At 32.9% G+C, this 15,486-nt stretch overlaps 1 pseudogene; it reads right to left on the reverse strand.

The window, feature by feature from the left end:
- Window positions 1-3,053: 3,053 nt before the first annotated feature.
- LOC148203919 (protein TIC 20-II, chloroplastic pseudogene) lies at window positions 3,054-4,171 on the reverse strand (annotated as a pseudogene).
- Between the last annotated feature and the right edge of the window lie 11,315 nt (window positions 4,172-15,486).

The following is a 15,486-nucleotide window of genomic DNA, read 5'->3' on the forward strand; positions in this document are numbered from 1 at the left end:
ATTAGGTAAATAAAAAGTTTAATTAATAATATAATTCATATATATTCTTTTTATTCAATTGAGTTTTTACGTTATTTTATATGAATATATCTTTTTTTTTTGTCAGCGTTGTTCTTTATGGATTTTAAGAACAGATCTAAAAATCAAAACTGGATTCATGTGTCTATCTCTAATAATGATGCATTAAACAAAAATAAATTTTTTAGATATGTGATATTGGATTTAAAGAAATTGATCTTCGACATGAAGTAGACAAATAATATTCTTACCGTTATCGTCAAAGAAAATGAGGTTAGAGATGAGAAATAATATCTAAACTCACATAATTATCTTCTAACGATTTTCACATTAATTTCACAAAAGGAACTACATTATTTCTATTTAAACAATGTAAAGATTCAATTAAATTAAAAAAAATAATAAAAAGACTAAATTAATAACTAATTTTTTATTAAACGGACACACAATCACCTTTCAAATGATATTATTACCAATTTAACAAAGTGATTATATTGAATTGATTTAACATATAATAAAACGTGGAAGAAAAATAAATAAATAAAGCCTCGTTATTATAGAGAAAGAAGAAGCAAGGGATTAGTTTTGATTCTCATGTTTTTCTCTCCTCTTTCTTTCTCATGTTTTCGGTTTTTTTTTTCATCCAATACTATAATAAATGTATGATTAGTTGTAGCTGGCTAAATAAATTATTAATGTCAATTAATTTTCTAAATAATCAATTAACTTTATGCGGATATTTTGTAAATTATTATGCGATGGAATAAGGGTCTCGACCAACTCATGCTTTTAAAGCGTTTCAATCATTAGGACAAATCGGTATTTTTTAATAAATACTTTTACAATAAAAAATAAAACAAGGTTATAATAAAGAAAAAGTAACTTATATACAAACTAGAAATCATTCTTTTAAAGTAACTTATATAGATTTTACAAAATAAGTTATCATAAACTAATTTTAATTTCTGAAAAAGCCGTTTTCTTTTCTTCGTTTAAAACTACTCATGAAAAAGTATAACGGGTCCTAGATTCATTGCAGCAAGGAAGTAATTTATGGATCTACTATTATAAATTAAAGTTTTTAGTTTTATGAAGTAGTCTTGACACCAGTTTTTACTCACGTTAAAAACCTTTTTACCTCGGAAAATCTTTTTACCTTCGTAAGGTAAATTGGTATGATGATGAAAGCTTATTAAAGGTCTTAATTTCTTCAAGAGGCTTTTCCATTCTTCAAACATTCTTTCTTTCTTTCTTTCATAACTGGTTAATACATTCTTCTTCCCCAATTATGAATTTTTCTCTTTTATAAGTTTTGTTCTTACTGAAAAGATATTGTGAATCACACGAGATTAAGCGAGCAATACTTTAGATTATCAAGTTCATAACTTGTCGAGTTGCTAAAAGGCATGAAAAGAAATTCACTTGCGGATTTTTTATTCTGAAAATAACTATAAGAGTATTGTATATAATAATGTATAAGGAATGAAAAAAAAAAAAAATTAAGTGGATATTTCTCAACCAAAAGTCTTGGTCACAATCACCGCTCGGTAAATGCAGTCGTTTGTTTGAAAAATCTTGATATGCATGTTTGACATATTTAGTGTTATCATCACTGATAATGGATGATGATTTATTGATTGGAAGCTAGACAAATTTACAAGGGTTTATGAATAAAACATATCACCAAACTCTATAGAACACCCACAAACAAACAACAAAGATGAAACAATGAACAAGATATTAGTTTTCGAATCGAAGCGCAAGTTGGGCGATACTAAGGAAAAAACCTCACGTAAGGTTCAAATACGTTGATACCAGTGGAGGTGGGCAAACCCTTCCTCAGAAGACAAATGCAAGACACAAATGTCAATGTTGATCAATTGCGAGATAAGTTTGATAGCTTAACCGAACAAAGAGAAGTGACAATCATGTGGGCATAAACATGCAAGCAAATGGTAGTTCAAAGGTACAAAAACAAGGTCAAGCCACTGAGGGTGCGTTCACCTATGAACCCCTACCGAATGTATAAAACTCGGTTAAGGGTGTGTTCACATGTGAACCCCTTCCGACTGCATAGAACTTGGTTAAGGGAAAGTTTTCGTATGAACCCCTACTAAATACATAGAACTCAGTTAATAGCGCGTTCACTTATGAACTCCTACCAAATGCAAATAACTCGACCAAGGGCACATTTAAGAATAAACCCTTACTGAACGTAGAAAACTATGTTAAGGGAACTTTCACCAATGAACCCTTACTGAACATATGGAACTTTGATAAGAGAGCATTCACATATGAACTCCTATCAAGCAAATCAATTAGTTAAGCTTAATCATCACAAAAGCAAATCCTTACTAAATGTTAACATCACCACAAAGCATACACTGATTAATCAAATGGATTAAGTAAATACAAGGTTTAAACCCTCAGATGGTCCTCATATTTGTATGGGAATCTCAGTTGGATCCTCATAATTGAAACTGTCTCAATTGGGTCATAATATTTGTAAAATTGAGCCAATTTTTCCTTACCCGTTAAGTTGTCCCAAACGCCGTTAACTTGAGTTAAGTTGTATTTTTTTTATGGCATGGCATTGTGTATTAAATTGAATGGGTGTTGTGTTTTAGAATCATCAAATCCACGTGGTGACGATGCTTCTTCTTTCCTCCAACCATTGATCACCTTTCACCTCTTCCGCTCCTCCGCCCAAGCTGCTTCCTTCCCACTCCCACCCTCAAACCCTCACTCCCTAGACACACATCCTTTCTCCCTCTCAAACTAAAAACATTGTCGTTGGGGCGCGTTTGTCGAACTCCTTTTCTCCTGTATGAGTGTTTGTCCAAAGACAACATTGTAAAAGACTGAGAAGGCAAAAAAAAGAGAGTAGATAAATGAAAGATACAACCGAAGTTTTCAAGTTACAACTATTGCACAAACCGATGATAATTTCAGGTCACAATCGTATTTTAACACTAGAGATACAAAATGTTGGGCAAAAGCTTCTAATTAATCTACTCTTGTAATCTCATTTATGTTCATTCGTAAACCAACTCCTGATCTTTGCATTCCCTAATTGTGATTTCCGATTTGTCCTTGGCAGTAAAGGGCAACACATCACAACAATGCCTTCTTGGAGCAAGCAACTGAACACAACAAAAAAGTTTGTAAGGACTGTTAGCAATGTCAAGCCATGTTCCTAAAACTTTGATCACTTCCATTTTGTTCGGTGACACAACATCGTTTGAGTAATTCTGAAAAGACTTCTTGTAACTGCTTATGGTGCCATCCTTGGAAGATGAAACAATGTCTAGAAAGAAAACAATGGATCTTTCTAGTTAAAATCAAATCATAATCATTCACTATGCATTGATAAGGCTGACCAAAAGTTCAAATTTTTTTTACCTGGTGAAAACCTGGTTCATGTGTTAATCCTACCCCAAGTTCTGCCAAGCAAGAGTACACCCTTCCGTCACTTCCATAGAGATGAGGGTACCTTTCTATACATGAATCAAAAATGCAGAAAGATTCGATAGGAGATTGAATACAAGGAAGAAAACAGAAAAAAAAATGCAAAAGCCCAAATAAAATAAGATTTTCCTGGAAGCAGCGTTGGCGACAAAGGGAAAATACGACGTGTGTCCCAAGACACACGAAGCGACGCCGTACAGGAAACAGAGAATGTTGAAGACGAAAATTGCGTTGCTGGACCAAATCATGAGAGGGTCGCGACTAGGGGAGAAGATTCGCGTAATGAGGTGAGGAAAACGAGGAGAACGTCGAGGGTGACGACTTGCATAACTTGAACCTGACGTAGCGGGGGAAGGTAGGGTTTTGCACGATGCCAAGGTAGAGGGCGAAGAAGGCGACGAAGGAAGCGTAGAGATGAATTTGTAGAATGCGAGGAAGAGGACGATTGGATCGAAGAGGACGATGAGCTTAGGGTATTGCGCTTGGAGGTAATGATCGTACTGGAGGAAGTTGAAGAACATGAGAGTGTAAGTTGCGATGGAGATGAGGCGCTCCGTCGGCAGAGGAGAAAAAGTGCGTGTCTTGGGAGTGAGGGTTTGAGGGTTAGAGTGGGAAGGAAGCAGCTTGGGCAGAGGAATGGAAGAGGTGAAAGGTGATCAGTGGTTGGAGGGAAGAAGAAACACATTCGCCACGTGGATTTGATGATTCTAAAACATATCACTCATTCAATTTAATGCATAATGCCACGCCATAAAAAAAATACAGCTTAACTCAAGTTAACGGCGTTTGGGACAACTTAACGGATAGGATAAAATTGACTCAATTTTCCAAATATTATGACCCAAAGACAATTTCAAATATGAGGACCCAACTGAGATTCCCATACAAATATGAGGACCATCCGAGGGTTTAAACCTACACACAAATAGCCAGTTAATGAACTTAAAAAGAAGGAATGAACAAGCATCAAACTATTTCCTCTTTAATCACAAGAGTTGTGCATAAAAGAGGTCGATCCTACAACGATCAACCTATGTCCAAAAAAAGTCTATCACTATAGGATTAACCGACTAAACAAAAGAAATGGCAGCATCCTGAATGACCTCAATGTGATAGGAAGGAAGAAGAATTCCAGCGTCGGCCTCAACAACATCATCATCATCTTTGCGAAGTATGTTCTGAAGGTGCATTATATCCCTATTATGGAAGCCCTTTTGCACATCAAACTTACTCTCCTCCAAAGGGACGCCATAAAAATAATCTGCTTGGTCAAGAGCATATTAGAAGTCAACCTCATGTTGTAGTATCACTTGTCACTTAGTCTCTTCTAGCTTGTTGGCAAAAAACTTCTATTTCATCTCCCAATCCTCCACTTGCTTTTGAACTTTTCAATGGGCAAGGCAAATAACATCAACATTTTGATGCAGCCGTCAATTCTCATTGGTGAGGTATTTTCCTTCTTTCACTGAATCAGACAGCTTATGGGACAAGTCTTTCTCCTTGCCTATGCATCTAGCATGAGCGACATTCACATCCTTTAGTTGAGCGGTCAAATTATAGTTGGCTTTGAGGCCGACATTCAAATCCACTTCGGACTTAACCTAGTCCTTCTCTAGAAAAGTTACCACTGACTGATCACCACTAGGGATGATTCGCTTGCTAAGCAGGTCACTCAGAGACTAAGGTTGAAGGAGACTTTGTTGTCAAGCTTCAATTCAATCACAAAGATACCACAACAAATATTTCGCCCCATTGTAAACCGTTCTTGGATGGACAGGCAAAAGTAGGCTCCTTGGAGGTTGGTGCTACCCCAAAGCTGTTGGCAGGTGCTACATGCTTATCCAACATTTTCTTATAAAAGTTCACCTCTTTTAGATTTATGCGGGTAATTATATTTGTAACTCAAACAAGAATTTAACCAAGATAAAAGTCAGACAATAAAATAATTGAACGAGGAAGGATTGCTTACTGAGAACATCCTTTCAAATATTGCGAAATTTATGACATTTCATGAGTACCCTAAACTTTAAGAGCAGATTGCTCCTCAAGCATCATAAGTGTATCACACCACAAGGTCATTCACTCGGGATTCCCTGTCTAGTAAAGGGGGAACTTTGGCTGATCATTCTCATAAAAAAAGTACTTACAACCTTTGGTCTTAATGGCCACCTAAGTACACATTGTTGAAGTTCTTATACGAAGCGATGGAAAGTTGGAAGAGCCACTTGTCAAACTCACTTATTAAAGGCAACCACCCCACCTTCTAGTTCAATCAAGTGAAAAAGTGGTGAAAAAAAGGCAGGAGTATGGGTTAAGCCGAGCACTTTACACTCTATTTTGAAAGCCTGAATGGTCGCCCAAGCATTCGGATGAAGATATGTAGGAGCAACAATCAATTGGAATCGACGCAAACAAGTTGATAAAGAAACAAGCATGCACAAAAAAAATCTAGCTTCGACTCTCCCTAACCGTGACAAACCCCTTCATTCCCTTTGCAAACCCAAAGATTCACGACCTAATCATCAATGTTATCCCCAAGTATACGCTCCCGCTTGGCTAAGTCACTAGATGGCAAGCTAGGCTAGAAGAGATGTTATGGAGGATGATCTTTTTGGTGAAGATGTTGCAGAATGATGGACAAAGAGGTGTGAAATGTGGAAACAATGGTGGAAGAAGGAAGAAGGTTTACATCCTAGGGTGGTGTTATGGTGGTGGTGTGGTGTTTGAAGGATCAAAGAGAGGTTAAGTCAACTCTAAGAGGAAGGTGACTAGAGGGGTCACTTTGGTTGCTCTAGTGTTGATCTTAAGATGAGTAGTATGACCAAAAATGGGAAACGTTACTCAACATCAAATATGATTACAAGAGAGGAGACACCTCTATTTATAGACTAAGGGTGTTTCATAAAACTCTAAAAACAAAAACTTTGCATGTCAACCTTACCATGAAATCCTTGGCCAAATATGGAAGCCTTCTAAGGAGTGGACAAGTGTCCATAAATTATCTTCAATAAGGGAAGGACATGCGGTCACTCATAAGCAAAATCATCTTCATTCCTAGAGTGTCATGTGACTACTACTAAAGTAAAATTCTCTCCAATGGAAGCATGAAAAATGACACATACTTTCTACATGGTTTGGATGTCCAACTAAGGAAAAATCCTACACTAATTAGTCATTAATATAAGCCTTAAAAAACTTACGCTACTTGGCCAAAATACATGGCCTAAAGGATTCTTCAATGTGCATGATGGCCTAAGTGAAGATGAGCTTTGCTTCACCTTTTAATGTTGACTCTTCTTGTAAAAGCTTGGTCATGCTCCTTGTGATAGAAACCTTGGCTAGGAGTTTACCATCAACACCAGATCGTTGCTTCCATCAATATCGAGTGCAATATTCGTGAACATCATGAGAGGCCCAATCATAACCTGGAATCTCTAGCAAGTCCCACTCATACCCTTTAGTTGATGCATCAACTTCAACCTCAATAGTCGCACTTTGGGTTGACTCCTTTAGTGTTTGCTTATTTTTAACTTCATTATTTACATCCATAGTATTGGTGTTGACCAACAACATACTTTAATTGATTGGCCTTTGGTTCCTAGAAGATGACCTTTGCAACAACAATGAAGACGCAACATCAACATACCCTGATTGTCTCGACCAGAGGACATCTCGAAGAAGAATTGTTGACTACAAACATTATTACCTTAGAAATAAATGTCAATCGGTGTGTGTAAAGCTCCAAGAGAAGAAAGGTGAAAATTAGAGGCCAACACTAAGCCTATTTATAGGAAAAAAAGGGCAATAATTGTGTCTTATGAATCGTCAGATCGAGATGCATCCAACGGTTGAGGAGATCTAACGTTTCACATCCGATGTTAGAACTTACAATATGTAGTGCGAGGTGTAACAACTTCTCGAGCTCTAACGATCACTTTTTCAAATTTACCTAGTTAGATATCAACCCCGAGCGATACTACTAAATCACTTTTGAGCAGCCTTAACCCCATCGTAGTGAGTTCCCCACAACAAGAGCTTGGGGGGTCTATGTATAATAGTTACTCGACCAATCCAGCACAGATCGATTGGGTTAACAACAACTTTGAAAGCTCGACCCGATCTATTAAGACAATGATGAAAGACCATCACACCTAGGGATGACAACGGGTCGGGTCGGCACGAATACTGTCTACCCACAACCCAACCCGACAAAAAAAAGATCCACCCCTACCCGATCCGCTACCCGCACAGATACCTGCTTAAAAAATACCTGCGAATATTTTAAAACCCGCGGATATCGTGGATACCCGAAATATTTAAAAAAATATATTTTTATAAAATATTATAGTAAAACTTAAATAAAATTAATAAAAATATATAAAATATAATATATTAAATTAAATATAAATTAAAATTTAATTTTAATTATATTTAACCTTATAAAATATAAATTAATGTTAATTTTAATTAAATTTAACTTAATAAAATATAAATTAAATTTATTTTTATTTTTATTTTTGCGGGTAGCGGATATCCGCGGGTACGGATAGTATAATACCCGCACCCAACCCATTTGTAAGCGGGTATTAAAAAATCCGCTACCCGCAACCCGCAGGTAGTAAATATCCGCAGGTACTAACTATCCGTCGCGAATTTTATCGTAGATATCTGCGGGCGCGGATTTTTTTGCCATCCCTAATCACACTTCCTTGACAAATCCTTATGAAGGTTGACTAGTCGATAAAATGGCTGATCAAGTACGTAACTTGAATGGTTAAACATACTTGTAGAGATTAGTGCAAATCAGTCTGGTAATTGTTATTAAGGAGTGATTGGACTGTAATGAAGCCGGTGGTAACTAAAAACACATTAGAATTTGTATACATAGGGAGTTCAAGCAAGGTAATTGGACACATTAATTTCTACATTTAATACCTAAGCGCCTGGAGCCTTTCTAACTTAAACATCGAAGTACCTTTTGCATGTGCCATCCGAAAGGTTTCAGATAAATAGAAAACTTAAATTTTCAAACAGACTTAATATAATAGCTTACAAACATAAGAGAAGGAAGCAAAGAATCAAATTATCTTAGAGTTGTGGATTCTCGACCAATATAGTAAAAATACATATGATAGTCTTCTGTTTATAGGTGTTTTTCGATAATTTTGGTTTGATATGTTTTCAATATATTTTAGGTAAACTAAATCCATTTGATGTGGATTCTTTGTTAATTGGTCCAACAAATTATTAATTTTCAATTTAAATTAGAGAGTGTTCATTTTAAGATTACACAATTAAGATAAAATTGATGTGTAAATCACTTATATTGTGGATTAATTTCACAAGCATATTAACTCACTAAATTCCTTTTTAATGCATTTCTTCCAAATAATCCTATTTATGTATTTTTATATAAAGGTGGAATGATGTATGGAGATCAAATGACAACAAATAAAAATGAAGTAGATGAAGATGGATTGAAGTGGTCAAACTAAAAACATAAACTGCAAGAATGTAAATTGCGAGACACTAAATTACCAAGGGCAAAATAGACATTGACAAAATAAATCTACTAAAGCGGTAACTCAAGTTGCAACAATCATCACTAGATTTATCATTTTCCTTTTTGCAATGTTTTCATAGTATTTGAATTGTAACCATAATTTCTCACCTTTTTTTATTTGAATAGCCTATTTATATTTTCCCATTTTTTCTAATAGCTAAGCTAAATTAAAATAAAATAATTTTTCATAAAAGATTGGTCACGTTGCATCAATTATACCTATTGAACCCATATTTTGTAGTAATTATCATCTATTAACTTCCCATTCAATTCTGTGTTGTCCATCCACTCGAACTTGCCTAAGGACTTCCTCTAACAATACACTTTTTGAAATCTCAATCATTTTTCACTCCCCTTCATATATTAACTTTACTTATATTCCCTATGTAGTAATTTATTTCTTGGTATCTTTTATCTGTATCCTTTGATGTGTTTCTCCTTCTTTTATCTTTCGATTTTGATACCATCAACCATAGGCTTATTGCACTGATAATAGCAAATTTTGTTATCTAAAATGCTTTTTGAATAATATAAGTTAGTATACACATATATCAAAATTGTTTAGATTTGTTATTTTTATTTACATATTCTTCTTTACGTATCCGATGTCAACTCCGCATATTTTCAAATTTGAATATATTATGATAGAATAGGTATAAATTTCCTTTTAATTGTCTAATTTTAAAAAAAAATATTTAATTATTTTAAATACATATATAATAAAAAACCTTGGACAATACCTCATTATTGATCCCACAGTGGACGTCAATGTTCTGATCTAAAGTCTGTCAAGTGACACCGTTAGGGTCAATCATCCCTCATCTGAGTTATTGTCCACTTTGGAACCTGTGCTCCATCACGATTTTGTCCTTAAAAGGTGCCTCAGAGGATGGAAGAAGAAAGAAAATTTTAAATTGTCTTAAGCCTCGACTCATAAGCAATGTGAGACTATTAGGTGTGATGAAACATAAACCCCTTATTTGATATTTAAGGGGAATGATTTTTCATCCTTAATGGATGGCTTAAGAGAACCAACGGTTCGTCTTTAGAACCTCGTTATCAGCTCCATAATGGGTGTTGATGTTTCAATTCCAAGTATGTTGAGTGACATCGTTAAGGTCAATCACCCCTTATTTGAGGTATTGTCCGCTTTGGAGCATGTAGTCCGTCATAGTTTTATCTTTAAAAGTAATTCAGAGCGTGGAGGGAGGAATGAGAATTTAAACTGCCTTAGACCTCGACTCCTAAGTAATATGAAGTTATTGGGCGTGACCTAAGTCCTCTAGTCGAGGTCTAAGGGGAATGATGATTCTGTTAGGTTTTAGGTTTATCAAGGGAGGGACATCACTCTCAACCTAAAATCTTAAGACATTACTCTCAACCCAAAACCTAAAGACAATGAGTTAATGAGTCTTCATCCTTATATGGTACTCCACTTTCTCATTTCTACCTAATGTGAAACTTAGACTTGCACTTGAATTCCCAACAATCTCTCTCTCAAGGGTGAGTCTCTTCCACATTGGTACACTCCCCCTCTAGCAAAAGCATTCCCAATCATGAATACCTATTTGTACCACCGTTTATCTTAACGGGACACACTTACCTATAATTCTTGCTAGGAAGACTTTCGATACAAGGACCATATTGTACTTGTTTGAGCCGGTTACCAAAGACTAACTATAGGCCCTGATTCCACTTGTTAGGTATATTAATGGAGGAGGTTCACTAGGGAGATACAACACAAATGAGACCTGAGTCTAACTACATAAAAGATTGACATCACTATCTACCCAAAACCTTAAGATAATTAGTTAATGTGTCTTCATATATAGTGTTCCACTTTCTCATTTGTACCCAATGAAGGACTTAAATTCACATTTGAATTTCCAACAAGTTCATCTCCAATGGAGGGCTTAACGGACTGATGGTTTGTCTTAGAACCTCATTATCCTTCTTACGGTGGGCACCAATGTTTTGATCCCAAGTCCGCCAAGTGACAAGGTTAATCACTCCCTGATCGAGGTTTAAGGGAAATGATTGTTCATCCCAATTAAAGGCTTATTAAAAGACCGATGGCTAATCTTAAAACATCATTATTGACCCCACAATGGACACTAATCTTTCCAAATCCATAGAGTGACATCGTTAAAATTAATCATCTATCGTATGATATATAACAATGGCATACACATTTGATATTTTATTTTACTTTTAATTTTTTTTTTAAAGAAAATAAAATAAAGCTACTCAAATATTAAAGCAACGTAAATAAATATTTCAATAATACAGCGTATTACAATTGTTTACTAGTTTTTAAACAATTATTTATTATTAATTTTATTTTCTTAGAAACAAAGAGACAATACCTCTTCCATTAATCTTTTATATAAAGAAGGTGAATAAAGGGTATGTCTGATCTCTTACCTACCTATCTACCATACTTTCGCAACTCAGACAAAAACAAAATAAAATGGACGTAACCCCAATCAAAATGAATTTACACAAGACGTTATAGTTTCATAATTATGCATGACTTGAATTTAATTTTCAAGTTTTTAGTTGTGACTACTGTTTGGTTTGCTTTAATTAACTCTAGATGAATATTGTTTTATTTTATACAGGTAATAAGATAAACAAGACATTTAAATAGTTGCAGTTGACAAGACATTTAACTATTATATTATATGTCATAGCATTAATTTTTATGAAAGATTTTTATATTAGATATTTAGGATACATCATTAACATTTACGCCTTTTTTATATCAGTATATAATAATCAATCTAAAAAATATTTATATCAATTATTCTAATTAATGGAAACTTAATATTTTAATTTTTTTTATATCAACAGGTGTTTAATAATTATTTTTAAAATAAAATTTTATAATTTAATGTATACCATTTTTTATATGTTTATTTCTATTTAAAGTGATACTTGATGTGGCTCTTAAAGAGATGGTGTGAAAGTTCTCTCTAAATCAAAATCATGAATAGTACTTTGTTAATAACATGTTTGGTAAAATCCTCTCTACACAGATGAAGAACCCCAAAGATTTCACTTTAGATTTGTCAATGCAACTTTTGATCTTTGATACAGTTTTAGCTACATGTTTCAATTGTCCATTCAGGGATTATTAAATCTTTTTGTCCATTTTTTTGTCATTGTTCGGTCTTCTTTTGGTGTGGCAGGATGAATGTAAGAAGGTCTGTTGCCACTTGCCAGTTTGGTGATATCACCTCATCTATTTTGGCATTAAATTTCGTTTGTAACCTCTTATATATTCCCTTGAAGCTTGAAGTGCTATGGATCTTGTTACTGATATTAGAGCATGAAATTTGTAGGTTGTAATATGAATAAGACTTCAAGCTCGCCAGAGTCTTTTTAATGTACAAGATTTTGTAAAATACATATGATTTGTGATTACTTGTATGATGATATTATGTTTCTGGACGTTAAATATTGTAAAAAGGAAAGCTCATGGGCTAGCCCTGGCCTATAGGGCTTTAGGAGTTTTTAGTCCAGTGGATTTTTTTAATGAAGGGTTTTTTTGGCCCAACCCACATAAGTTAAGGCCAAATATTATTAAAGGGGCTCATTTGACAGCTCTAATATCCTTAATAATATATATTCATTCAAAATTCTTGTCCCTCACCACCATTCACCAACATATTTAATTTTAATCATATTTCAAATATTATACTTCATAAATAATCACATCATACATAAGTTTTATATTTTACTCATTCCATTTTCTAATGGTATATTTCAAAAGATAAATTAATTTGAACTTAAAACTTTCTATTTAAAAACTATTCATTAACATATTATTTTTATAACTAATTTAAACTCATTAAATTTGTATTTTATATTATTTTTAAATATAAAGACATTTATAATCTTCAAATTTTATCTATTAAAACTTTATTAATATGTGACATGTATAAAATTATTCACAAACTTTTTCCTTAAAATTTAAGATTGATTAGATGTAAAAGTAAACACAATGTTATTATATATGGGACTGCTTCCTCAAATTAAAAATATAAAATTAGACTAAAATATATTTATTTTACCCACATGAGAGAAGGTATGCTTATTATTTTCTTTAATATGAAATTTTATTAATGAAAAAAAATTAATATTATGTTTTACTTCTTTAGAAGAGAAGAATTAATATTTTGTTTTTATTTTATATTAAAGTTGATAAAGTTGGATCTTTGTGTAATGAAAAAATATATTTACAACATTTGTGTATTCAATTTTTTTTTTAATTTTAACATAATTATTAACAATAAAATAGAGTTTTTGAGATAGGCAAATTACGGTGGGGAAACATGTTATAACAAATATTTTTATTCATTTTTCTAATATTTGCAGAAAATATTTTAATAGTAATAAAATAAAACGTAAATTATGGCCCATGACATTAAACATTCAAACAATTAATGGATCAGAAGCCGAAATAGTAATAACCTATCCTTCTATTATTAAATAACATACAATTAGTAGTAACATCTGTAAAACAAATAAATGTGCTTAAGAACCAGCACCATGGATTCTTTATGCTTCTTATGAAGAAATACCAATAAAGAAACTAAAAGAAATAGTGTAACTAAGATATGTCCAATTACTCATTTTTTATAAGTGATGGAGAAGATGTATAAGATATTTTGAAGTTTTTTTTATTGAGACAGAAGGTCAATTGTGTGTTTAAGGTATAAAGATGAGTTTTAGCTTCTTGTTTTTGTTTTTATCAAGTTTTTCAATTGCAAAAGCACACGACAAATGAACTTAGGCCCAACAATATATTGCTAGACCCATATTCTTTTTATTGCTTTTGTTGCCTCCACAAAAATTTCTAATCTCCTTTTTTATATTAGAGAAGGAAATAATAAATGGGATTAAGTTGTCAAATATATGAGATTAAGTTGTCAACCTTGGTTGGGTTTGAATTATAATGTTATTCCTTCCATAATATATAACATAAAAGATTACTTCTATCATGATCATCAAGAAATATATGTTATAGTCACTTTTTTATAATTAAGATAAAAGTTTATTTTTGTGAGGTATAAGGAAGAGTGGTATCAAAATATACAACAAAGGGAAAAAAATGTAGTTTAGGATATAGACATTCTCTTCTCATGATTTTCAAAAACAATTGTGATAAATTGTGTGGAAGATGAGAGTGTAGTGACTTCTAAAGAGGAAGTTCTACCTCGAGTTTTGATCTAAGACTAATTAAATTGTGATTTAATGGGATTATTTAGATTCTCTTAATATCCAACTTATATAAATAAATATATTTAGTTGCAAATAGAGAAAAGTTCCTAGAGTATGGTATTTCAATATAAAATAAGATCAAACTACAAAGGTATAAAGAATTTATCGAGTCATAATCGATGAGGCATTGGTATTAGTTATCTAAGAGTGTGCTTCTTAGAAATGGTATGATAAATGCATAATTTTTAAGTCTACTCAATACACATAGTCAAAGGTATAATTTTTTTAAACTATGAGGGTTATGGTTATTTTTTCTGTCAATACGAGTATGCTTTTGTAAACATTTGATAATTTTTAAAAGTACTTGATAATTAAATTGGTGGAATTTGAATTCATATTATGATTATTGTTTATATGAATGGTTATAATAACACTACCTTACGTTGTTTTTTATTTGATTTGTAGTTTGTCCATTTGTTATGATGGTATCCTATATGTAAGCAAGTAATTGTCAACAAAGAAACTACTAGTGGACAATCAGAGTCGTAGTCCCACTTTCTTTCTCTGTATATATAACTGTATTTTTCAGACTGTTCTCTTCATGCTTAATATCTTAACTATTAGTAGTGCTATTATACTAATATTGTGTGTTAGATACATAAAGAATAAACGAATTCAAATGGAATCACGAGCAATAAAAGGAGAGAGTTTCTCTATATCTAACAACAACGATTATTCACGCATTGGGTCATACAATCCAATCCATTATAGGCATAATAAAATCATAAATTTAAACAAAGAATATCTATTAATTAAAACATAACATTTCATTTTCAGAATTTTTATTAATGATAAAAAAATAATTCTATATTAAATAGACAATGTTTATCCACAAATCAATAAAGAAACCCAAATGAGTGGATACGAATATGAGAACAATGTTACGTACTCATTTGAATAGTTGACAAGGCAAGTTTAAGGAGGATTTCACCTTTGGTGGACAAACTAAAGTTAATTACAACTCATGACTTGTCCTTGTAAACCTTTGGCATATTAGTCCAAAATGGAGACTCAGTGCGCAGAATTTTCAGATTCCATCTCCTGATCTTCTCAGTGCTACCACCGAAATTTGAAAATATCTGTGGGTCACTGCTGCTTCAAAATTCAAACTTCTGCTATGAATATGCTCAAAATTTCATGTTATTCATTCA

This window comes from Vigna umbellata, chromosome 2 (assembly GCF_029865625.1).
Source record: "Vigna umbellata cultivar VRB3 chromosome 2, Vumbellata_1.0, whole genome shotgun sequence".
NCBI classification, from domain to species: Eukaryota; Viridiplantae; Streptophyta; class Magnoliopsida; order Fabales; family Fabaceae; genus Vigna; species Vigna umbellata.